This window comes from Centroberyx gerrardi, chromosome 16, assembly GCF_048128805.1.
Source record: "Centroberyx gerrardi isolate f3 chromosome 16, fCenGer3.hap1.cur.20231027, whole genome shotgun sequence".
NCBI classification, from domain to species: Eukaryota; Metazoa; Chordata; class Actinopteri; order Beryciformes; family Berycidae; genus Centroberyx; species Centroberyx gerrardi.
In genome coordinates, this window is record NC_136012.1 from 4,171,340 (window position 1) to 4,197,620 (window position 26,281).

At 40.1% G+C, this 26,281-nt stretch overlaps 1 long non-coding RNA gene across 1 annotated transcript; it reads right to left on the reverse strand.

Moving 5' to 3' along the window:
• Positions 1 to 24,870: 24,870 nt before the first annotated feature.
• On the reverse strand, positions 24,871 to 25,948 carry LOC139916569 (uncharacterized). Its single transcript, XR_011784864.1, has 3 exons — positions 25,823 to 25,948; positions 25,578 to 25,727; positions 24,871 to 25,331 (listed from the first exon to the last, which is right to left on the reverse strand). It is a non-coding gene; the product is annotated as an uncharacterized LOC139916569 (long non-coding RNA).
• Positions 25,949 to 26,281: the final 333 nt, after the last annotated feature.

The following is a 26,281-nucleotide window of genomic DNA, read 5'->3' on the forward strand; positions in this document are numbered from 1 at the left end:
CTATTACTTATTCTCACCCCAGAGCCTTTGGAAGGCAATCAAATGGTTAGCATGCGATTCAGGAAGAAAACAACTTTTTGGTTCTCCCTTTGACTTGCAGTTGAATTGCCAACGAACGCTGGGACGAGGCTGCTGCCAACTTCTCAAAACATTCAAACAAAGAACTTTTTGAATGTCCATGGGGGAAACTTGGACAGCGATGAAAAAACAGATGTACAGAAACAATCAAATAGTATGCAGAGTGGAGTCAACTGTGGTACAGACAGTAGGTAGCGGAAGTGGTTGGACTCATTTTGATGCTGTTTTTGAGGCAGGTTGAGATGTTGCACATGGCTCCCAAATCCATCATTTTAGTGTCACTTAAATATCATTACAGCACTTAAGTCGGATACTACTTTTAGAGGTATTAAAGAATTTAAATATGTCTATTAACTAGGACTGTTCAGTCAATAGTTGTGAGATAAAAAAGTTTTCTCACTCAACTAAAAAAGTTCAGAACCATAACTAACCTGTGATTGATGCCACCCAAGACATACAGCCTGGAGCCTTACTGCAGTGGCTGTGTTGGTCCAATAGGACTTGTTTCATATTTTACACCCAAGTCAGCTTTATTGCACAGTAGCTCCAACTCCAACATTTCTTTTGAGGAAATGTATCTTCACCCCAAGAAAATGCTTTTCTTCAAACACCTTGTCCATCATTTCCAGTTCATTCTCCATCGGTATTGAGGTGAAACCAGATGCTATGGTTAGTTAGCTAACAAGCTGACATTATCTAATCACAAAATCAATCAAAATCAATCAAAATCAATCAATCGATCAGATGTATCAGTGGTGAAATGATCAGTTCCCAGTCAAAAACAGCACAGAAATTAACCATGTCTATTCAGTTCTGTTGAGACGGCCGAGTCGTACCTTTTGAAAGACAATCAGCTGTTCACAGCCACTGTTGCCCAAGAGCTGTGGACCTCCAATATGGCCGCCAGAGGGTGTGTTACATAACCTGAAAGCCCTCGATAAGCATAATAACACATTCAAATAATGGAATTCAGTGGCATTCCACTTTAAGTGTAAATACAGGCCTACAGCATCTGTAGCCTCTGCTGTGCCTTTTATCACATTCAGTGTCGAGCCTCTCCTGGGCTGCTTCAGTGTAATAACTCTCACATCCCATGGCAATCTGTGTGAAATGTGCTTGACGACTCTGTGTGTGTGTGTGTATGTGTGTGAGTGTGTGTGTGTGTGTGTGTGTGTGAGATTTAGTTTTTGTCCACTTCTGACAGCGCAGAGAGAAAGGGAACACTTTAGTCTTTATGAACCTCTCAGACTGTGTGTGTGTGTGTGTGTGTGCGCATGTAAGTCCACCTTTACCTTCCAGGTTCTATACAAATTTTAACACATACTCTCACACACACACACACACACACACTAATACACGTGTCTAACCCTTGTGTCTAACTAATACACGTGTGTAACCCTCAGTAATAAGTTGTGGGGTGCAGTGATACACTGCCCAGTCAGGGTGATGAATTGTGAACACACACACACACACACACAAACACACACGCACACACACACACGTGCCAACCACAGTATATCTTCAGTGGTAGTTGTTGAGTTCAGGGGTGGTGGTAGCTAGGTTGATGAATTGTAGCTGTGACCATCATGGTGTGTGTGTGTGTGTGTGTGTGTGTTGTGTCCCTGTGTGAGTGTCAGCTATATCTCAAGTTGTAACTTGTGGGGTCTCTGGGATTGTTCCATAGCTAGGGTGATGGATTGTGACCTGCGCAGTGTGTGTGTGTGTGTGTGTGTGTGTGTGTGTGTGTGTGTGTGTGTCGGGGGGGGGGGGGGGGGGGGGCAGCTAGATCTCCAGCTCTATAACTTGTGGGGTCTTAGGGATACTTCCATAGCGAGGTGATGTATAGTCTGGGGGTTGGCCAACAGAAAAAGTGCTGAGGTTCACAGTGTGATTGTGTGTGTGTGTGTGTGTGTGTGTGTGTAGGTGTGTGTGTGTGCGTGTGTGTATGTGTGTGTGTGTTTGAGAGTGATTTCCCGCTGTAGGGACCAGGCAACATGAGTGATGGATAGAAACCCTAGGTTACATCAATCTGCTTTAGTTACACACACATACACACACACACACACACACACACACTATCCTCTGTTACTCTTCCTCTATCTCCTCTCTCTCTCTCACATCTTATCTTACATCTCTTACTTTATACTCTGCCTTTCTCTTGCTGCTTTTCTCTCTCTTTCCTCTCTCTCACACACACAATCGTTCACACACACACTGGGATAAAGAGCTGTAGAATTCAGGCTGCACCGCTGCAGCCTTTCTATTCTCTCGGCCATTGAGGTGTGTGTGATACAATGGGGGTGTAACACTCCCTCGGCCTCTCCCTCTCCCTCTCTCTCCCTCTCTCTTAGTGACTAAGCAGGCCATGAGGACAGGAGCACAGGGAACATAAAGTCCCTAAAGCACAATGTGGAATAGAACAGAATAGAATAGACAAAAGACTAAACAAATGGGACCAGTGGTATTATTAGTGCCAGTGCTTCTTAAAATTAAGTAAAATTAAGACTTTTCCCTTAAGCCCCATTGCTTCTTGTCGCAAAAGACACCTCCCTGGCATTGCACATTGTTTGTTTTGGAAGAGAAGAAGAAGAACAGCCAATAACAGCCAATATGCATTCAGACCAGAGAAGCTAACCGTTAGAATGGTGGAGCTGGAATTACTTGCAAAATAAAAAAAATTAAAAAAAGGTTCCTGTTTTGTGCCGTAAATGAATCTCCTTCCATAGACCATAAAGCAATCCAGCAGATTTTCTGCCAAATGCAGTAAGTAAATAATAAATGTACTGTTCACTATATAAATATACTGACACTGTAACACAGGTTCCTTGTCCTTGGTTTAAGGGAGTCAAGTGTTGGATGACTGACTGACTGACTTTGCCAGTCAGCGGTAAATGACAACAATGGACACAATTAATCTTTGTATATGTTTTGATATATTAAAAATTACAAAAGTACATTTAGTTTAGAAAACAGCTATAATACCAGACACAATAGTTCCAGAGCAATGTCCAATATTGAAGTCAACTGAACTGAACCAAGGTATAAAATACTGTTGGAGTCCATGATGCATGAGCAACATTTTGTAATTAAATCCTGGGAGCAAAATCTGATCAAATGGCGGTCCGTGGCCTAATGTGTGTCTATTTGTCATCTTCATTAATGTAGATGAGCAGTTTTTCAACAATTTTTAGCCCTCCCATTTGGAAATGCTGTCTCCCTTATGAAGTCAATATTTCCCATCTGCATTACGAGAAAATTATGCCACATCTACACCATAGCCTTTACTCATAGCTCCTCTCTCATTGCCACTCATTGATTGAAAGAAAATAACCAACTCAAATCCACTTTTGCATCTTCTATATCCATCAGAATCACTTTATTTGCCAACCGCAAGAAATTTGCCTTGGTGGCATTGGAACCCAGACTTTGCGATCTTCAGTTTGAGCAAGTTGAACCACCGTAACTTGAGAAATGAGCTCTCCAATACCCAAATATTACCAACTGGTCCTCTGCCCAACATGTGAAGAAAAACCACTGCATCGCTATGCCTTCATTATTACAGTGGCATATTCCCAGACAACACTTTTCACTTCTGGCCATGCAGTTATACAGATGTACGCAGACACTGAAAGCAGCCAAACCTAGGTGGACCTCAGAGGCAGTCGCAGAGCTTAGAGACCACAGAGATCAGCACTACAGACCGGGAGGCTTCCAGATATGCAAGTAATAGTTTAGACTCCCACACATAAGCTGTCTGCTGCTATGTCTTTCTGTGAGGAAGCCTGCCTACACCCAACATTCCCCTCTACAGTTGCAACCACGCTGTATGTTAGTGGTTCTCACAGTGGGATCCAAGAAACCCCTGGGGTCCTTGAGAGGGTTGGAGGAGGGATGAGGAATAGTATAAAGCTGCACTAGGCAAGATTTCGATGTAAAAAATCCAGCTGTCTTATCAGGCTAAATCACGATCATCACCATCAAGTGGGGCTGCAATAGAGAAGAGCGCCCAATTGCCACTAATTGAGATGCTGTAGATTCGCCTTATTTGCACAGGTATGTCCAGTATTCCCACCAGTATGGCAACTGGTGGGAAATCTTCTGCACACTCTGGAAGTGACGAATCCAAACTAAGAAGAAGACATTTAGGTCCGAGGAGTGCACATCTTACCGACGTCCCGTTACATTGAATTTTTGAAAGTTTTAAAGTTTGAACTTCAATACCCAGACAAACAGTTACCTCCTGCTGCCAATTGGGGCCGCCAAAGTGCAAAGATGTTCAGTGCAGCTTTAATTTCACTATAAATTCACTCGAAAATTATTTGAAAATATAACAATGACTATTCTAACCATAGATATACTTTTCACTACTATTATCTACCCACATACAGTGTAAACAGTTATGTAGCCTAATTCAATACTAAATGAACAACAGAAATCTTCCCGTATTAGTTTAGTTATTAAATAGTTATTCAAATCTAATGAAATGAGGGTCCGTGGCCTAATGTGCGTCCATTGGGGGTCAATGACATGGCTGTATGTCATGCTGCATGTGACCACATAGTGACTGAATGCTGAATGTGTACTTGTAGAGTGATAGACTGTATCCTAACATATGTTACGCAGCATGTAACATGACAGATCAATTTGTCCATTAACAAAAAGCATGTTGAGTGTGTTAATGTGGGTAAAATTTGCTTATCTCAATGACGCTTTTGAGTGAGTTACATACTGTGATATTATTCATTTTTGTTTATTTCCAACCTAAGGCTGGTACCTATACAATTCAGCTTGCCAGTTTGTGCAGCCTAAACTGTTTTTGTACTGTATGAACACATTCTGAACAGACATTAAAATTGTATGTTTTATTAAATATTTATCCATACATGCATATCTATATACCTAGAAATATTTAATATATCTTACCTCTCTACTGCTTCCTGGAGCGACCACTTGACTTTCAGCTCAAAACACAGTCTAAACAAACACACTCCCTACTTTTACTTTCCCTTTTTTCTGCAGAAACACAAAACAGCTATACAAGAAAGACAGAGCACTGCAGAATAAGAGAGAGAGAGAAGTAGAGCGAGATGGACAAAAATGTTGGATAGAAAAATTGGTTTTGCATGTAGTTGCCAGCATTTTTGCCTTGTTCTGTTGAGCTATGAAGGTAATAACCCTATATTTACACTCAGCGTTGCCTGTTACATTTCAAAACTACGGACTATCCTGAAGTACCCCGTTTCAGTTTCTGCAGTTTTTCAAACTCAGCACAAAAAAAGTAAAGCATTGCAACTTTTTTTTTCTCATTCATGGGGCTAGCTGACAAAGCATTACAAGTCTACTCAAAGTAACCCTGAGCTGAACACAATAAACATGCCTAAACAGGAAAAGAAAGAAATAATCAATGATTCTGTCGGACAGTTATTAAGGATTTGACATATCAATATGTATTACTAGCAACAGAGTTGTGTTGGAAAGTAAAACAAGTTGAACAAAAGGTAAAACATGAAGTAGGTAATAAGAAAGCTATCAAGACTCCAAGATCCATCTATCTGCTTGAATTAAGCCTTTATATGCCAATATGGCAAAATCCTATGGCCATAGAATAGAATAAAGCAGAATGGATTTAAGTACAGTATAGTCCAGTACCAAAAAGCATGACATTGAACCAACTACAATAGGTGTTATGGATTGTGACCATAAAACTAATGTTTTAGTAAAGTAGAACAGAAGACAGTAGAATTTAATGGAAAACAGTGAAGTGCAAAATAAATGCAGATCCAATTATGTGGAGAATGCCTTAATGATTGAATTTATTTTGTAGTTTGCTTTGAGATTGCCTTCCTCACTGATTTTACGGAGAATAAGATGGGCTTCCATTCACTGATATAAATAATTTATCTGTCACTGTAATTGCTTTGCTGTTTATTGAGTTTGCAATAATCGGAGACAGGAGACAAAATTACTTTAAAATTGTTTTAATCTCATCGTGAAATTGTATTTTGGCCCTGTAGAAGTGATTTTTTATGGCTCAACATCAAAATAGGGTGGTGGGGAGGTTAGCAAGATGACAATTTTTCTTTTATTAATTTATTTATTTATACCGTACATTGCTTTTCAAGCTTTTTTTTTTTTTTAAAAAGGCATTGAGCCTTCATAATTGATTTAGGTAAAAGCAACAGTAATATAGGAGATGGAGTGTGCTGCAGCCGAGGATTAGAAAGATAGATGGATGGAGAAAAAGAGGGAGGAGGGAGGTTGAGGGGGGAAATAATGGAAAGGGTGTGAGAAAGAGAGTTATTGAGATACAGATGGATTGATGGACTAAAGGTTAGGTCACACTACCTGATTTTTATGTGGATTTTAAGCCTAACTGGACCATTTTGACCACCAGGGTGAGTGTGGGCTAGTCAGGGTGAGTGTGGGCCAGTCACGGTGAGTGTGGGCTAGTCAGGGTGAGTCTGGGCTAGTCAGGGTGAGTCTGGGCTAGTCAGGGTGAGTGTGGGGTAGTCAGGGTGACTCTGGGCTAGTCGGGGTGATTGTGGGCTAGTTGGGGTGAGTGTGGGCTAGTCAGGGTGAGTGTGGGGTAGTCAGGGTGAGTCTGGGCTAGTCGGGGTGATTGTGGGCTAGTCGGGGTGATTGTGGGCTAGTCGGGGTGAGTGTGGGCTAGTCAGGGTGAGTATGGGCTAGTCGGGGGGGTGTGGGGTAGTCAGGGTGAGTCTGGGCTAGTCAGGGTGAGTCTGGGCCAGTCGGGGTGAGTCTGGGCTAGTCAGGGTGATAGTCAGGGTGTGTCTGGGTAGTCAGGGTGAGTGTGGGCTTGTCATGGTGACTGTGGGCTAGTCATGGTGACTGTGGGCTAGACAGGGTGAGTCTGGGCTAGTCAGGGTGACTGTGGGCTAGTCAGGGTGAGTCTGGGCTAGTCAGGGTGCGTGTTGGATAGTCAGGGTGCGTGTGGGATAGTCAGGATGAGTGTGGGCTAGTCAGGGTGAGTGTGGGCTAGACATAGTGACTGTGGACTAGTCAGGGTGAGTCGGGGCTAGTCAGGGTAAGCGTGGACTAGTCATGGTGACTGTGGGCTAGTCAGGGTGAGTCTGGGCTAGTTAGGATGACTCTGGGCTAGTCAGGGTACGTGTGGGGTAGTCATGGTGACTGTGGACTAGTCAGAGTGAGTGTGTGTGTGGGCTAGTCACGGTGACTGTGGGCTAGTCAGGGTGAGTCTGGGCTAGTCTTGAGTATGACATAGAGTATGTTTTTGGGCCCCAGTGACTATGTTGAATACATTTATTACTTTCAAAGATGCTGGGAAAGTCTTAATTTTTAATGTTTACAAGGCTACAATGTTTACATCCAGATCTCAGTGCAGTGGCTTGGAGAGGAAGCTCTGCCCCTTCATTTGATTGACAGCCTGAGTTGCAGGCGTTTCAGGTTATACCAGCTACTTCACCGATGGGCACATCATTTAATTTCCAGCTCAAGTCTTTTGAAGTCAGTGACTGAAGTATGCTTTGCTACATTTTAAATCACATCTGTTAACAGAATACAAATTTTACAGGCTCTCCATAAACATTGAATCAGAAGCTGGACAATTTTAGTGTGATGACTGAGGCAAGCAAGATCAGGGAAAGTCAGTGAATGCCATCAGATTGAAACCCATGGCTTTGACTTGTTTAGATTTACAGTCCTAGAAACACTGGCTGGTAGAAGAAGAAGCAGAAGACAAAGAAGTAGAAGAAGAAATATATATATATAGTATGTTTTGAATGAAGACATCAAGTAGAGCTTTAACTAAAAATACTTGACAACAAAATTTAGCCTGAGGAAGTTTAAAGGTAGTTTAATGGGTGGAGAAAGAGAGCGAGGAGGGAGTGATAACTGAACGGCTGGAGGCTTGAAATAGCTCCGGAGCCCCCCAACTTTTATAGATACTGGAGGCGTGGCTCACGACTGGAATGATCTGACAGCACCATAATTCTCGGACTTGCATAACGCCGACTAGAAGCAGATTAGAATCCTAGTTAATTCCTGACTACAGGCCCTCGGCTAGCTGTGGGAAATCATTACAGTAAATTAACTCTGCGGTGGAAAGCGCCCTGGACAGATTAGATGTCTGGGTTACTCAGAAGATTGTTAACAACCAATAATGTCCGCTTCAATTTATTCTGGCCACTGTGTGAGCGCTGATCTCTGTGGTTGGTGTTCTTCCTTTTCTAACCCTCTCTCTTTGACTCCATTTCCATTTCCTGTACTATTTCTTCTTTTTCTCTATCTGTTGTCCTGTCTCTTTTCTCATTCTATCTCTCTTTCTATCTATCTCTCTTTCTCCAATCTCCCTCTATCCCGCTCTCTAGTTTACGATATCTAATAAAAATCAAGCAGTAAAGACCAATGAGGGTTGGCCAGTGGGCAACAACTCTTCACAAGGTCTATTTTTTTCTCCTCCGCCCCATCACGGCCATAGTGGGTGAAATCGAAAATTGATTATGGCAAGTTATCCACAAAGCAGCAATAGAAAACGTGTCCATAGTTACTGCTTGTTGCTGTGCTTTTTATGAGACACATTATTAAATGAAGGCAGACTTAACAGAGGGGAAAAATCATTTATCCGCTCATTTCCACCTAGCATTTCAGAGATGATTAATTTAGAAGATACCTGCTGATATATTTAAGTATTATTCTTATGGCATTTTGGCTTTATCAGACAGTTTAGGGTCAGGAAAGATATTGACATGTACTGTGCTTCATGAACTGGATTCAAATCCACAACTCTGTGATTATGGACCGCAGTCCACTGTTGGATATCTGAATAAAAAAAAAAAAATACATAATCCTATTTAATTCTAGTTATTAAGCAGTGATGTAGTATTTACAGAAAGAAACATGAATTTCCAATGTGATAACATGTTTTCCCACATCACATGTAATCATGTCATCACGTTATAACATGTGGAGCACCTGAAAATGTTCCAAAACCACACATTTCCCATGCGCAAAGCACATGTGTTCCACATATATACATATACATTACACATAGTGATGTGATGTGTTTCACATGAGATTTTTCCACATGTGAAATTCATGTTTTTTCTGGGTGGGGCAGAGAAAAAATTGGGTAATCTAAAACACTGATCTGATCACAATGATACTAATTTGTTTTATTTTCTAGAAAAGCATCCATTTTCATGCAACATACATCATTATTGTGGCCTACTTCTCTATTACAAGTTATACAACCAATATAAATCATGATATTAGCTTGAAAACATGGCTGAATGGCTCCATTATCCACATGAATTAAATTGTGGATAAGCCGAATATAGATGAGTTCACCTAACACTACATCGCTGGCTGGTTAAGAGAAAAATTTCAAAGCAAAAAATAATGAGGCTGTGGCAGAAATCCATCACTGACTCATAACATTTCTGCTCTCTTTTAACATTAGAGAGGTTTCTGACAGCAGGGTTAGGGTTAGTTGAAGTAAAGGGTGTCACAGTAATTATATGCACTATTTCCTTGTGTGATTTTGAAGCTCTAATAACACTTGTTTGTACAGAAAGTGAAGGAAGGAAAACTCATGGAGGGACATTTTGAAAGCTGAGATATTTCTGGCTTTTCTAGTGTTAAAGCCTCACAGCTCCAAATGGCAGCAAGTCGTAACTGTTTGAAAAATTTGACCCAGAAATCCTGTATGGCGATATCAGTAAACTGCACACAGCACGCTCATATTTACCAACCCGGCCAGTCTGTGATGCTACCAAATCTGTCACGCTACCAAAGAGACGAGAGAGGAAGAAGATCTAACGTTGGTGAGTCCAGCTTTCTCTGGACGGAGCACTGCTCGCTGCCGTTTAGGAGACAGTTTGTATTTCGCTCTTGAGTTTCGATTTGTCATTGCCTGTGGGCGAAGTCTACATACCTGACGCCAGAATTTAAAGGATAAGACTGGTGTTTTTTAATGCATTTCTTATCGTCAACAAATCCTATGAAAATATCAAAATCAACAATGCATTTGCTCTACTCCCATTACTTTCTGACTTCCCACGTTCCCTTTTTAGCCTTCAACCCGGAAGTCATTGGCTCCAATTGTAAGCTAAAAACCTTTAAATTCAGCTCACAAAGACATAGTTTCAATTTTAAAAATCGCTAACTGTTACCACGAAAAGTCAGACCATTGTAGTTATTACCAAATCAAATTCAAATGGGAACAAATTCTTCATTACGCCGGGCTGCTACGCCAGGTGCTACAGAACTACTTTCCTGAGATGGAAAACGTGTTTACGGTTGGCTTATTACGTTGTTTGAGGAAAAAGTCGGCCGGCCCGGTGCATCGCAATGATGAAATATTCTGCCAGAGCAACAACATGGCTCTCTGACGTGTTTTTAATCGTTTTTTTAATACAATGGAGTTCTATGGCTGCTGGGACATGGCTTCATTGGGCATCGGCTACATGGACGAGACTTGTTGGCAAAACAAATTCATTGCTGATTTTGTTATTTTCATAGGATTTGTTGACGGTAAGAAATGCATTAAAAAACACCAGCGTTATCGTTTAACTTGGGCAAATAGTGTGAATCTATGACATCTCTATTAGAAGGGATGGAACTGTTCTCTGATGCAGCCCCACTTTGACATTTAGGCTGATAAACTGGGTGCATTTTTACCTAAAAGTTTTAACTAGCTTTCACTTTACACCGAGTATGTGATTTTTAACAACAAAAAAATGCATCTTGTAGATACATTCCTGTGAGTGACAAAGATAAGATAAAATTGAGGCTGTGGAGCATCAGAAGCACACTGAGGTAGAGGCATTGTGCTGTGACAGAGGAAGGTGTTGGCTGTAATTTCACACCTGTACACAGACAGACAAGATGGCAGGCTGACAAATAGCATCTGACAGCCAAACGCAACCTACGGCTGCCCACGGGTGATGGAAACCGTGTGCATGCGTGTGTGTGCATTTGAGTGTGTGAATACAACTGTGTGTGCGTGTGTGTTTGTGAAGGTCTTTAGTGTATTACTATTTGTGCTAGACGGTCAGACTGGCCTTTTTTTTTTATACCTTGCCATTTCAGTGTCTGAGAGAGAGAGCGAGAGAGAGAGACAGAGAGAGCGACGCTGACCTTTGACCTGACATGCTTCCAATTCCGTTTAGATTTTCGCCGGTCTGGCCAGGCCCTGACCCTTAACACACACACACACACACACTTAAACACACACATGTTTGTATTGCTATACTTGTGAGGACCTTAACTAACTGTAACCTTAGGGGGCGATCACACCGAGAAGCGTCGCTAGAAATGCGTCGCTACCAAAACCATTGTTTCCCTATGGTATGGCGCGCGTTCTTCTCTTGCGACGCGCGTCATGTTTTTCTGGCGGTTTTTAGGCGCGCATAAAAGTTAAAATATTCTCAACTTTTCAGTGCAAGGCGTGGAGTCGCACCGATCGTCAATGTCACACTTGGGCCAGGCAGCCAATCAAATCAAGCAGAAGGCGGGCTTTCCTTCCTGTTTTGATGCGGTTTGATGTGGTGGGAACGGTGGGAAACACAGATGAAAAGCTGATATTAGCGGTCTTTAACCCGGTCGCACACGCAGCCCTGCTCCACAGGCGCACCAAGCTGTTTTGCCCGACGCGGTCTGCCTAGGCGTTTTTGACGCGGCTGCGCCTGTGGCGACGCTTCTCGGTGTGATCGCCCCCTTACAGTAGTAATACACAACATTTTCATACAAATAAATGTTTGCTTTTGCTTCTCTCTATCATGGATTGATATCAGACAATAGTAATTCAACCTATAGTCACCTGATGATGTCATGCATTACCACTTTAATCCTTACCCTAACCTAAATCTAATTCTAACCTTCCTTAACCTAACTCCAAACCCCAAACTCTCTCTCTCTCACACACACACACACACACACTCAAATATACACACAAACATGCTCACAAACACAAAAATAACCAGACATGCAAAGATATCCACACACACACACAACATTTTCACTTTTTGTCTGCAATAGTGAAACTGGTATTACAGTATTGTATATTGAATTCCACTCAGACTCCACTCCAACATCATGGAGAGAGAATGACAGAGAAACGTGGACAGGGAGAAAAATAAAAAATACAGAGAGAGAGAGATAGGGATAGATTAATAGCTGGAGAGAGAAAGAGAGGGAAAGAGAGAGAGAAGGATTGTCAGTAATGGAAGTGGGTGATACCAGCTGAGAAGGTGTCTGTACTCTCCGCCTGAGAGAGTAATCGATTTCAGGCTCCCAGGCTCTTTTGTTGCCCTTCAGACAGGATGACTGGCACTGAAATAAGTCTATGGTGGAGAGAGGAAAGGATGAGAGAGAGAAAAGAGAGAGAGAGCAAGGCAAAGATATATAAATGTAAAAGAGGCAAACGGAAAGAGAAAAGTGTAAGAAAAAGATATAGAGAGAGATAGATAGAGGCTACCCAAGAGAGAAAGAGAGATAGTAATAGAGAGATTGGAGTGGAGACATCTTACTTATAAAGTTATGGTGCAAGAGGGAAAGAAAGGGAGAGCAAGAAAGCGAGAGAGGATTTGGAATTGGATAGAAAGAAACCATGTTTACATGCACACTAATATTTCCTGAGAGGTGCAATGTGTTTCATTTTAACATCAGTGAATCATTGCCGCATTAACTTTGAGACATTAGTATATTTACCAAACAAATGAAACCATGGTAACGCTTTATTTTCCAGGTCCGCAATTTCCTAATAATTTCCTAGAAAGGAACTGTTAATTTCTTAGGAAGTTTCCTGGAAAGAACCATGAAATTATGTTCTAATTGTTGGAAAATGGTAGTTGGTAAGTTCCTCCAATTTATTCTGTTGTTTCCAAGACAGAACCATGAAATTATGTAGCAGTTATATAGAAAATTAGAAATTAACTAAAATTAATTAAGAATTCAACAAATAACTATATTATATAATTATATGAATAATAGTTTTGCAGTTCTTTCCAGGAAAATCTTTTAGAAATTGACAGTATCTTATCGACTCCACCAGACTGCTTACACTTTCCATATAGCCTAACTGCTACATCATTTCATGGTTCTTTCCAAGAAATTAACAGTTCCTTTCTAGGAAACTATTAGAAAATTGTGGACCGAAAATAAAGCGTTACCAAAACCGTCATTAAGAAGATTGTTAGCCTCTACTGGCGTCTACACTGCATTTTACATTGTGTGACACCAGGAAATTTGCTGGATTGCTTTATGGTACCCTAAGGTAAATTGCTTTACGGCACAAATCAGGAACTGGTTTTCTTTGCAAGTAATCCACAACTTAAGTTCTCTAGTTCTCTATTCTAACTGCACATTTTCAAGTTCACCTGGTCAGAATGCATATTGTCTGCTATCAATGGCTGTTATCGACCCTGATCCTTCTCTTCAAAACAAAAAGAGCGACGTCAGGGAGAGGGAGGCAGGATTACATCATGGTTTAAGTTATCTGTCAAAACATGGCAACAGACTTTAGTAATTCCATGTCGTCTCACTTTGGGAGTGAAGATGAAACGGATTTCTGTATTTCTATCATGAAAGACGTCAATATTCTTGGCTGTTTGGATGGCAGGCTGCATCACAATAGTGCTTTATTTCAGGTAGTTGTTGCAAAAAAATGCAAGATGCCAGGTTTCCCTAAACTACTGAGCAATGCAGATCACGGTGGAACGTCCTGAAGAGGTCATATTATACAGCCAAGAATGTAAATCACACAAGTTATCCAGCCTCATGAATTTCCCAGGCTGGTTGGGAAAATGTGGGTGGACGACGTACACAAGACGCATTCTCTCCTCAAGAACCAGAGTCTAAGTAACCTTGAGCAAGACAATGAACCCCGGTACAAGACTGGTGGTATAGGGAAGCCGTCAGTTGTTAATATGTGCATGTATGTGTCTGTAAAACTCCCTCCCCCTCTAACTACTCCTCCAGGCCTTTGCTGTAAAGACCCAAGTCTGGGTAAAAAAGTGCTAGAGGAGAATTCCACCACCATTTAATTGTTATTCTGCAAAAGTAGAACATTTCCTAAAATTCCTCTATATATTTTTATCTGGCAGTTGAAAGAATATTTGTATTCTAGAGGTTTAACGTCTGTATAGGAGAGTGAATGTCTTGAAGTTTCTTTCCACCTTTCTCAGGCAATGTAATTTGGCGATGTCCTAAGACTGCATTGGACTCACAAGGCAGCTCAAAAGATTTTTAGGAAAACGTCGACTTGCACCACAGTCCAACCCCCGAGGCGGTTGGTAATGCTCAAAGCCTGCCTCAGCGCTACAGACTGGGAGGTTACTCCAGTTGTGGGAGTGATAGTTTTCTCACACCTACAGACACTATCTGCTCTCTGACATCTCTTTCTGTGATGATGCCTCCACCATTGTGGAGTGCAACAACAACTAAGTCACGGTTTACTAAGGTGTGTAGGACCCTGAGGAAAATCAAGGCGCAGGCTCATGGGAAGGGAAAACAGAGATTAATACCGCCTGGTCAAAAGCCAGCTCAACGAGGTTGTCAGGGTGGAGAGCCAGTTTGCCAACAATGACTCAGGCTCAGCATGGGTGGCTGGCGGCCAACACACTCACAGGCTACAAGGAAAGAGCCTCCCTAGCGCATTCCATTTGTCGACGACCTCAAGTCCTTCAACTGTCATTTCAGGCTAGGGACATACTAAATGTAAAGGTGCTGTGTATAACATCAATACATCCTTGCCATTCTAATTTTAAGACATTGGTAAAATTACGGTAAACAAACAAGACCATCGGCAAGAAGATTGGCGGCCTCTACACTACATTTTACATTGTGCGCCACCTGGTCGGATTGGAGGGAAATCTGCTGGATTGCTTTACAGCACAAAACAGGAAGAGGGCGCTGTTCTTCCAGAGCAAACGGAGCTAAAGCTTTCAGAGTTTCTGGCAACGGCAGATGGTGGAAGGAGAGAAAGACCGATGGAGAAATCACTTCCAACATGTTTATCCTCTTTAGTAAAGTGAAAGAGAAAACAAACCCATGTGGAGAGATGCCACATCCTCTTGGTCTTCATTTTGATTAACACTAGCTCTAACAACACAGCTGGCGAGAGATAGAGGCTACCCATCATCTCGACAATGGTCTCATTTGTTTACAGTCATTACATCAAGGTATGAAAATTAATTTGACAATGACTTATCGGTGTTTAAAAATGCTACACATTGCACCTTTAACAGACTGTGAAATGATTGGACATTACACTCTTAATGACTGTCTTGTAGTATTTTTTTCTTACCTTGTAGAAGTGCACACACTTGATAACGATTTGGATTTAATGATCACACATTACCCAACTTCACAACCCCCCAATCTGGCGAAAACATGAGCTCTCATGCACCTACAACACACAATCAAAACAAACATGGAGGTGGAAAATTTTTCTTTCACATTTCCTGTATTTTTTTCTTCTCTGGCACTCAACTCTCATTGACTATTGCCAGTCTCAGTTCATGTTTGAGTTGTTGACCAGCTCACACTACAGGAGGTTGTCAAGACTTGTTTCAATCCTAAAGATCAAACCTGCTTGAAATAATGATGGTCCCAACTGGATCAGAAGGCAAGAGATTAAAGTCCTGAACCATCACACACTACAACGTTATCTGTATGACCAACGCAAATTAGTGCAGACTCAGTCTGATCTTGAAAATCAGTTGTGATGAGCAAATCATGGCTATAATCAAACTTAAAAGTCATGCAGTGTGTCCCCAGCCTTAAATGACAGGTCTCCTCAACCTCTCTTGACGTCACATCAAGATATTTCCAGCAGCTACAATGGAGTTTGATATCAGAAAATGTTTCAGCGATCTAAAACATCAGCGGTAAACGTCAGGTTTTGGTGTCAGTCCCTCAGAATCAAAGAGCGAGGGCTTCTTTCTAGAGCCGCCATTTTGCACCGAGAGACGTTCAACAATCATACAGGGAGAAATCCATCGTAGAAGAGGAGAGAGACCAATTTCTACACCCACAGTCGCCTCAATAGACCAGAATGCAATGCAGCCACAAGACATGCTGTGTTTTGCACTCTTTGTTCCTCTTACTATTCCATCTCTCCACCCACACGTATAACCCACAGCTGAATGATCACACATTCGAGCTGTTTGCATGCCCATACAAGCAAGTTCACACCCCTTCTCTGGGGGTTGCCAAAAGGCATTCTGGGAAACGTAGGACATCACTAACTGAAGTTGAAGTAAACGAGGCAGGATGAAGGAAGGTGGGCACACCAAAAAAGTAAATTACAACACTTTATGACAAAATAACTCCGGGAATGCATCACAGATTGATGATACATAACAGTGTAAGAGGATCCAAGGGTGGATTTCTCCTTTAAGAAAGCTGCAGGGCCTGATGCTCACCAGTCTTTGTGCTACATGTCTTAGTATGTACTGTGAAACTCTTAAAAGTCGATTGGTCTGCAGTAACGCTACAGAGAGAGAGAGAGAGAGAGAGAGAGAAAATTGCTGTGTTTATGAGATGCCCTCTCCTTCCAGGGACAGAAATAAGAGGGCTGCAGCAGTCCTTTCATCCCTTGTTTATATATATTTGTACCAATGCATAATGCATAACGCTCTACATAACACTTGCCACTGATGTTTGGATATACTATGAATAAGTAAAAACACGAAACAAAGAGCATATACCATAAAAGTAGAGGAGAGAATAGAAGTGTTAGGAAAGGGGGGGAGAGGAAGAGGAGTCGAGAGGAAAGGAGGAGCGATGTATTCTAGAAAAGTAAGCAGAAGATGGGATAAGAGTAGAGGGTCGACGAGGAGGAGAGGAAAAAAGAGAAGATGAGGGAAAGCCTGGAGAAGAGATGACAAAAGAGGACAGAGGAGAAGAGCCAAGAAGACAAAAGTTTAGATCAGAAGAGAAAAGTCGAGACGAGAATTGAGGAAAGAGGACAAATTTAGAGAAGAAAAAAGAAGTTTGTCAATCTTTTTATAGAGGTGTGATTCAGCGCTCTGGAGAGTCGGGCTCAGTGGGAACCCCTCCTTCAATGAGAAAGAAGAAAGAAGAGGAGACAAAAAAAAAAAACTCCAAGAGCCATTTATAGTTGATGTGGAAATGGGTTTTCCTTTCTTCAAATGAAGACTTCCCACAGAATGCAAATAACTTTGTACATATTTTTGTTCTATATTTACATAAAACTAACTTTTTCTTTGATTTCTTGACTTTTTTCCCTCCATAAAATATATTCATTGTATACTTTTGTCAGTGTTGAAGTTTCTTCATTTACTCTTACTTGTACTTTTTCACGAAGCAGACCGTGCAGTTGTTTTGATATGAGTCTTGTTTAATCAAGGAAATCCTATTGAGAATAGAGTCCACTTTATGAATATATATTTTTTTATATAACTCAACCGTAACTCATCTCTCTCACTTGGCAGGGAAGAAGTTATCTGCAGTTGACGGTGAGGTATTTTGTTTTCCACCCGGGACCCTGAAGTTCATATCAGCTCCGTTGCACTCTTCTTATCCAGAGTGAGTTGAAATAAGAGAAAAGCGTAGAAAAAGTTAAAATTCATCAATCATTGCAGAGAGCAAGTCAGAAAGTCAGATAACCAGTGAAGAGAAACACGTGGATAATAATACCATGCACTGAAAGAAAGAAATAGAGAAGGATGGAGGGATTTTTGTTTAACTTTTCCCAAAATTGGAAGATTTCAATTGAATTATTTTTTTTTACAGAAATAAAGCATATTTCTCTTTTGATAATAGCACATTTTTTCTCTGCCCCAGCACAGACTGCTGTGGGGTGAAAGTGCGTTACTGGCGGAGTGATCTAGTTTTGCAGGTGGTCAGGTCAGATTGTAAACAGTAGAGTTTGGGAGAAGATTTTGTTTTCACAGACTGGCTTTTTGGAGATATTTTGACAAACCCAGCTGACTCTGGAGTCAATATTCTCTGTGGGTCCAAGTACTACAGGTATGTAAGAGACAAATTATATATAGATCCAAAATCACCAAACTTATCCTTTGATGTCTATATATGATGGTCTTCGTTAACGAGAAGGGAAATGCAATGCATTGTATTTACACTGCATTATATTCACAGGACTGGTTAGTCTTAAATACTCCACACATGACTTTGAACTTGGCAAAGCTGGTTTCTGGTACTATGCACACTTTACTTGAATTGTTGATTATAATGCACTACAAGTCATCATATGTGCATCATAAGCACATTAGAATTACATCATAACTGCATTAGAATGTCATAATACATATAATGTATCATGAATGTATATTTACTACTGGGGCCTATGTATTTATTTCTTTATAACACATCATAAGCACATCATAATTACATCATAACTGCATTAGAATGTCATAATACATATAATGTATTATGAATGTATATTTACTACTGGGGCCTATGTATTTATTTCTTTATAACACATCATAAGCACATCATAATTACATCATAACTGCATTAGAATGCAAAATGTCATAATATGTATAATGTATCATGAATGTGTATTTATTACTGGGCCTATGTATTTACTTCTTTATAACACATCATAAGCACATTATAATTACTTCATAACTGCATTAGAACGCAAAATGTAATAATTCACTATAATGTATCATAAATGTTTCTTTACTACAGGAGCCTATGCGCATTTGTTTATAACACATCATAAGCACATTATTATGACATCATAGTGGTGTCAGAAAATGTCATAATACACTATAATGCATTATGAATTTGGTATTAGCAGGTAATGAGGCTGTTATAAGTCAGGTATTTACCACTGGAACCAATACATTTCTTTTGTTTACAAAACATCAAATGTAATATGAGCTGTGGAATACTTATTAGTATGTCACAATGTCTTATAAGAAATCCAGGAACTCATATAAAGTGACATGAACTGAGTACAAAGTAATGGTTGAGTCACTTCATTTGTTTTTTTCTTTCTCTCCTTTCTTCCTTCCCTTTCCTGTTCCTCATTTTGCATGTACTGATAATTGGACAACAATCTTTGATAAACAATGCATAACATCATCTAAATTATCTCTCCCCCCTCTCTCTGCAATAATAAATGCATAACTTAATTCACATCCTCTAATCCCCACTATCTCTACCTCCCTCACTCATTCTCCCTCCCTCCAAAAGTAAAACTTCATTCAAAACTCTCTCTCTCTCTCTCTCTCTCTCTCTCTCTTTCTCTCTCTCTTTCTCAGTCAGTGATGTATGCCCCCTTCCCTTCCTCTCTAATATCCACTCTTATATTCAGCCGTTGTATACAGTAACCTTTTACATTCAGCTCTTGTATTGGGGCTTTGTAATGTCAGTTGGTATTCGCCGCTCGTATCCTTAGTCTGCCTCGTTGCGGCTTAAGTTCCTCTTTCTAGTCTATTGCCCAGTCTGTTTACAAAGGGGAGGCGTAGCATATGTTTTCATCCGGAGGCAGGACAAATTAAGTCCTATCTGGCCCGGCCATGCTTGCAGAACCGGGAAGAGAGAGGGGGGGAGTGTGTGTGTGTGTGTGTGTGTGTGTCTGTGTGTGTGTGAGAGAGAGAGAGAGAAAGAGAGAGATAGCAAGAGCAAGGTAAAGAGAGAGAAAGGAGAGACTGTGTGCGAATGAGCCAGAGAAAGAGTTTGTGAGAGAGGGAGCGAGAAAGAGGGGGGAAAAAGTGTGTGCGTTTGAGAAAGGGAGTGTATGAGTGTGTGTGTGTGTGTGTGTGTGTGTGTGTGTGTGTGGAAGAGAGAGAGGGTGAGAAAGAGACGGAGACAGAAGGAGTTTGTGTGTGTGGTCTCTTTGCTTTAATAGACCCTGGTAGTGAATTAAACAGTTGGGAGCTTTGTGTTGTTTATGCGTCCAGCCTGGGCTGCTGTGGGTCGGCAACCTGGGTTTCATTTTTAAATGACGATGTAAAATAAAGTTTGCAAGGTGTTTGTTTTTTTGTTGTTGTTGCTGTTTTTTGGCATTGAACTAAAATATGGACAATGACAATATGTAAAATGAGCAGAAAAATCTTCCATTTAGCTCAAATTTACAGAATACTTAAAGAAATTGTATAAAAATAGGTAGAGAATGGAATTAAATACTAGGCAGGGTTCCGCTGCTTATGGATTCTGCTGCAGTCCACACAACGAGAGCTACTGTAGGGAAACGACGGGGGTTTCGGTTTTTAAATGAATAAGTAAAATAAGTAGAATACTTGCAAGGTGGTTTTCTGCTTTGAATTAACTTGTGAAATATGTATGAAGTTGGACTTTTTGAATTAAGTATGTAATTATGCTATGCAAAGCACAGAGTGTTGTAGTGATTTTTAAGATAGGAAAATAAGCCACAGCGCTACAACGTTGACTTAATAAGTAGAACACCTCTGAGGCGGGGTATCAACTAAGATGTTAAGTAACTGGAGGATTACGACTTTGAAGTAATTTTTTTAATTATGAAATGAGTAGACATTTCAACATTGTACTATGATGTAAAGGAAGCTAATGAGCTGGTTTCCCATTTTTGGATTAAAATGGAAAATACATTCGACTTAATTGATGAGTCATGAATTTTCGTGTAAAACATGTCAAAAGCTACAGCCTTGAAAGAGATGCAACCTTGAATGAAGATGGAAAAAAGAGTGAAAGAGTTTATGATGGGTGGAGATGTCCTCATATTCTATTGATCCATTCAAAAGCAACACATTTGACTGATTTGGAATGAGATGTAAAATAAATCAAACTAGTAGCCTAAGGTTTCTATTCTTTGAATTATGTATTTTGAGTCGACAGCTGGATTTCAGCTCTGACAATTTTTATTACTAAAAGCTTCATCTTCGTATTTTGGGTAATGCTAGTAGCCTACTATCACTCAGCAGTGTATGCTAAAGTGTTAGCATGGAACTCCAGGGACAATGATCTACTGGGGACATATGGATGATTTTGGAGTCTATGTTCACATCAGTTAAGAGGTTTGATCAGTTGGACAGTCTTGCAAAAAACTTGGCACATTACTTTAAAGTAGAAATAGACAAAGAAGTAGACTAACAAGAACGAGATATCAGTTTCAACCTTAATTTAAGACATAAAATACTATAAATAGAATGGTTTGAAAGTGGAATATGACATTAAAACAATGGAATGTTGTACTTGCTTTAATTCACACCATTTTGCATCCCCAAATTGTGCCCAAAAAGGCTGCAGACAGGAACTGTGGCATCAAATGAAAGCCAAGAACTAAAAGGTGGCTTTCAGCTTTGCCTTTAAGATGTGACATTTGAAAAAAAAAAAGATTTTTCTCTCTCTTTTTTTTCTCATTTTGAAATTCATTTTGAGACTGCTCAGCTTATTTGAAAACGATTCGAAAACTGCTGTGAAGTGTATAGGGTCAGTGGCAGGCAGAAATGAGTGAAAACAATGATATATTTGAAAAGGGTTTCATCTACTCTGAAAAAAAATCAGACACTTCAGCAACTTCAGGGTAAACGATGAGATAAATCAAACTATCCTGCCATTCTCTCTCTCTCTCTCTCTCTCTCTCTCTCTGGTTTTCTGTCACATGCCCCAAACAAACACAAGATAAGCTCTCTCTGTCTTTCTCTTTCTCTCTCTGGCAGGGCTATCCATTTACTTATAATATGATTGGAAATTTCCTGTAAACTTCAACTAGTTTCCACACTCCAGACACTTGGAACGTTATCAACAGTGTCATCGTCACTCAGCAAGATAAATCCAACCACATAGACATCCTCTCTTTTTCAAAATACACTATCAAAAGCAATCGAGCCATCCAACCCACCCCTCTTTTTTTTAAACTGTATTTTGAGTGTGTTCAATTATTGTCAAATGTAAGAGGGTTGATTATTTTCAACCTTTCTAGACACTTTCAAAAGCCTCAAAAGGAGGAACATCACATCGCTTTCACTAATATAAATGCAAAATAAGCGATGTGCTTACTGCTGGAGTGACAGCTAGGCTATATAAAGCAGACAGCTGCTGACACTTGGAACCTTGAATAAAGTGAGATATCCGCCATTTTAGAAATGTGACACCTCGTCTTAAACATGACGTGGACAAAAAAAAAATCGCTGTTCACTATTATTGAAGTTGTCCATTCAATACATTTGCTAACAAAGTATGAAATGCAATGTATTCAGTTATATCTTTTGAAGTATTGTGCATTGAACATCTGGAAACACTTGATTTTCATTTTATGGTTTTTATGGTTATGGTGTATGAGTTTCAGAACTGCTGTTGTGTGAAAACCTGGCAACTCCTTCTGGCAGTTTGCATTTTCTTATGTGTTCTGAACCTTTACACGCTCCTCTTTGTGCTCAATAAAATTTCATGACCCTTGGATATGCAGCCAAGCTAGCAATTCAAGCAGCCATTGATTGAAAGTGATGAACTAGCTTTCATGCAGCCAGGTCAAGGAGTATTTATGGTTCTATCATGCCTTGGCTGGATAGGATATCATACTGGTTAGCTCAGTAGCTGTCATGCTGTGATACAATGGATTGTTAAATTTTGCTCTCTGGTTCAGCATTTTTCATGCAGTGCGACTTGGCTACGGTGATACATGAATCATATAACATGTTTAGTGCTTTTCCTAATCACATAGTATTTACTACACTGCAGAAAAACAATCATCTTGTTTCATGTCATTTAGTCTGGTATCAACCTTTAAAAGTGCTAATGTAGCATTATCAAAAATCAATATATCATTGTCGTAAAGGTGAAACCTTGGAATAATTACTGTAAACAAATGAGATCATGTTTGAGACATGTTTGAGGTAGCCTCTATCTCATACCAGTGGTATCAGTTGCTAGTGTTTCTCAAATTTAAGACCACATTTCATAAACCCTGTTACTTCAAAATTATGTTACAAAATTAATGTGGTAATAACTTATTGATGTTAAAATGCTACATGTAGCACTTTTCAAATCTCCTTTTCCTTAAAACAAGTGGAAAAACAAACAAACAAACAATTAGCCAGCTAGCTAATGCTTGATGGGTTGATGTAGGTTCCGTATCCTGGCTGTCAATGAATGGCATCTAACATTAGCTAACATGCTAACTAGCTAATTAGCCAACATAACATCACAGTGTAATTGAAACCAACCAGCCAGAAGGTTGCAGACATGAACATCTCATGCAAACAGAGAAACTCGAGTAAACACACACACACACACACAGAAAATGAGATTTCAGAGAGAAAGAAAATAGATTTTGGTATGTTGATTTAATATGATTTTAGTATATTTTGCCATTCTTTGATGTTGAGTGTTTGTTACTTACAACCCGATTTGGGTTTGATTTGATGTGGAGGACCAAGTCGTGGATATTGGTTTAAAGTGAGCACCAAGCGAAAAGGGCGTATGACCATGCAGTAAGTACATATTTTACAACATGGCTAACGAGCTCAGATCAAGTAACCTGATAATCTTCGACACTGAATGCTAAATGTGGCTAAATGTGCGTGTAGTTACATAGCAGGCTAACATGAGCCAAATGGATTACCAAAAAAATTACCCCCCACTCTGTAGCTCTATATGTACTACTTTATGGTAACCTTGGTTAGTCTGTGTGGTGGAATTTCTTCAATAAGCAAACTCTGTTGACTGCTGTTGATTATGCTTTATTTATTTTTTATTTTTTTTATTTTTTTTTACAAAAGGTCATCACCCTAGCAGTGAAATTATTGCTCTCACGGGACACTATAGGCACCAGTTGGTATTTATACTTTACTCTGGGAGGAGCTAACACAGGAAGTAGTGGAAACTTACATACAACCAGCCTGCAGTGACACCTACAGGCCTAGTGGTGCACAGCTTATTTATATTTCCTGCCATGGCTCTTTGCTGTAAAAACCAATGAGTAGTTGTAATGTTGTAATCGTTGGTTTTGATTCCTTCCAGCTGATCACTAAGTTTGATATCGTAACCTTGGGGATTTTTTACATTTATGTTTTAGTGTGTTGTTACAGTACTATGTACTTTACATATCTCTGCACATTTGTCTTGTTTTCTGTCCTTTGTTAAATTGTTTTGGTTACTGTCCAATGAGTACCGAAATGTTTATTTATAGCTACCAACCTGCTAGGACAATAACCTTTTTTCCTCTTCTTTTGCTCTCTCTATAGGCAATATCGCCTGGCTGCCTACCGATTTTTCTTGGAATGGGTGCTGCAAGGAGAGCGACTGGGGAAAGGAAACCGCCTAATCCTGCCGGCCTGTGTAATCAGGAAAGTTAGACCACAGTACCCTTCCCCTGATGGCCAATACAGAGGATTTGTAGAGGTTCTGGATGCCATGGATGAACTTTGAGAATTGAGAGCACCATTGATGGACAATCCTAAAGACACCATGGCGGATGGACACTAAACACTTTCTGCATTGACAACAGCAAGATACCCAAGCTGAGCCTGTGAAATAAGAAGCCTCAGAATGTAGTTTGTCTCATAAGTCTTCCTGATTATAGATGTTACACAATTGAAATTTTGCATGTTTATTTTTTTGATTTTTCAATAAAGTTGCTGTTTCCCCAACATTGTTCAGTCTGTTGTGTAATTACATTCTAAAATAGTGAGTGAGTACTTTATTGGTATATTTGTGGGCATAGTAAATGCAGGTTTACATCGATCACAACACAACCATAGATGGCCTGACAGAGTCAGCTTCAGTTGCATCTTCTGTGAGTATGTAAAGAAATAACTTTTCTGGGTTGATTTAAACATTTTAAAAAGTTTAAACTTTATTACAATAAAAAAAAAAGTATGTACATGGGTTATATTTAGATTTAATATTTACATAAATTAAATAAATTATTAATATTTATATTTACTATTATACAAAAATAAATCAAAAACATTTTCCACAATAGGATGAGGTTATTACAGACAGAATGAGTCAGCTGATGTCTTCCCAAAATGTCTCAACATGTGAACAAACAGTTCCAAAATAAATGCATGGGTTACATTTACACATTACACAGTCAGGGAGGAGGTGCTTTCACTTCGTAAATCTGGACCTATGCCGCTGCATTGCGTCTTCTTTTGCCGGTTTTGGGACTGGAGCAATGTTTTGTGGAAGTAGCGGTTTTGGTAGCTGCATTGATGCTGTCGTGACTGTCATGACTGTTGGGTCTGGCCAAGGCAAGCTCCACGAGGTGCTCTCTGAAGACGTGGGTGTGCGGCTTGAACACCATCTTCAGCACCCACTGCTTTGACCGCCGGCAGTACACCTGGGCTGGCCTGTAATGGAAATTTGTACAACAAATTGTATATCACATTACTTGATATGCACAATGAAAGGGTAATGGTTGTGTACTTGTCAATTTACATCGTAGTAACAATGGCATGATATTTTTGAAATCGACACTGACCGGACAATAACATTAGGAGCTTGGAGGATTACACCTTGAATTAGTTGTCCAACTACAAATACTGATTTGACTGAGTGTGTCAATGTGGAATGGGACAGGCGTAAGTATCACTTACCAGTAGTGGTGTTTGCCTGTTCTCTCGTCACAATGTTCTCATTGTGCTCAAGAATGGCAAGCAGGGCTCTGTCCCTCATCCCCATGTACTGGAAATGCTGTCTCTTTGGCATGTACTTCAACAAGGCACTGTGAAACACCTCCAAGGGACCTGTGAGTGATAACACAAACATAGTGGTTTAAGAAAGATGACTAGTAACACATCGTAGGAAAAATATATGCGAAGTTAGATGGCAGGTTGCTCACCAGTATGTTTGAACAGGCCCATCTGTTTGAGGTTTGCCAGGAGACGCTTGTCCAGTACAAGAGCTTTTAAGTCCTCATATGCCAGTGAATCCTCGCTAAGCCATTTCTTCTTTCTGCAGTCTGCTTCGGTCAGACTGCATGCAGGCACTGTTGGGCTTCCCCATCTTCAGTCCAGCTGTGGACATTCAGCACATGGCGGAGTATGGAAACCCAACAACGCCGCAGTTCCTGTGTGTACAAAAACATCTTTAGCCTGGCAAATATGAAGTAGTGAATCAAACAGCAGGAATCAGTTCAGATTGTATTTGGCACATATTGATAACTTGTTGTATTGATAACAGAAAACAAATATGAAAAGTTTTGGAATTATAAGTTTACAAATCTGTACAATACATAATGCCAACTTTGAAGGGAATTTGTAGACACAGGTACATAAACATGTATTTTCAATGCGATCAA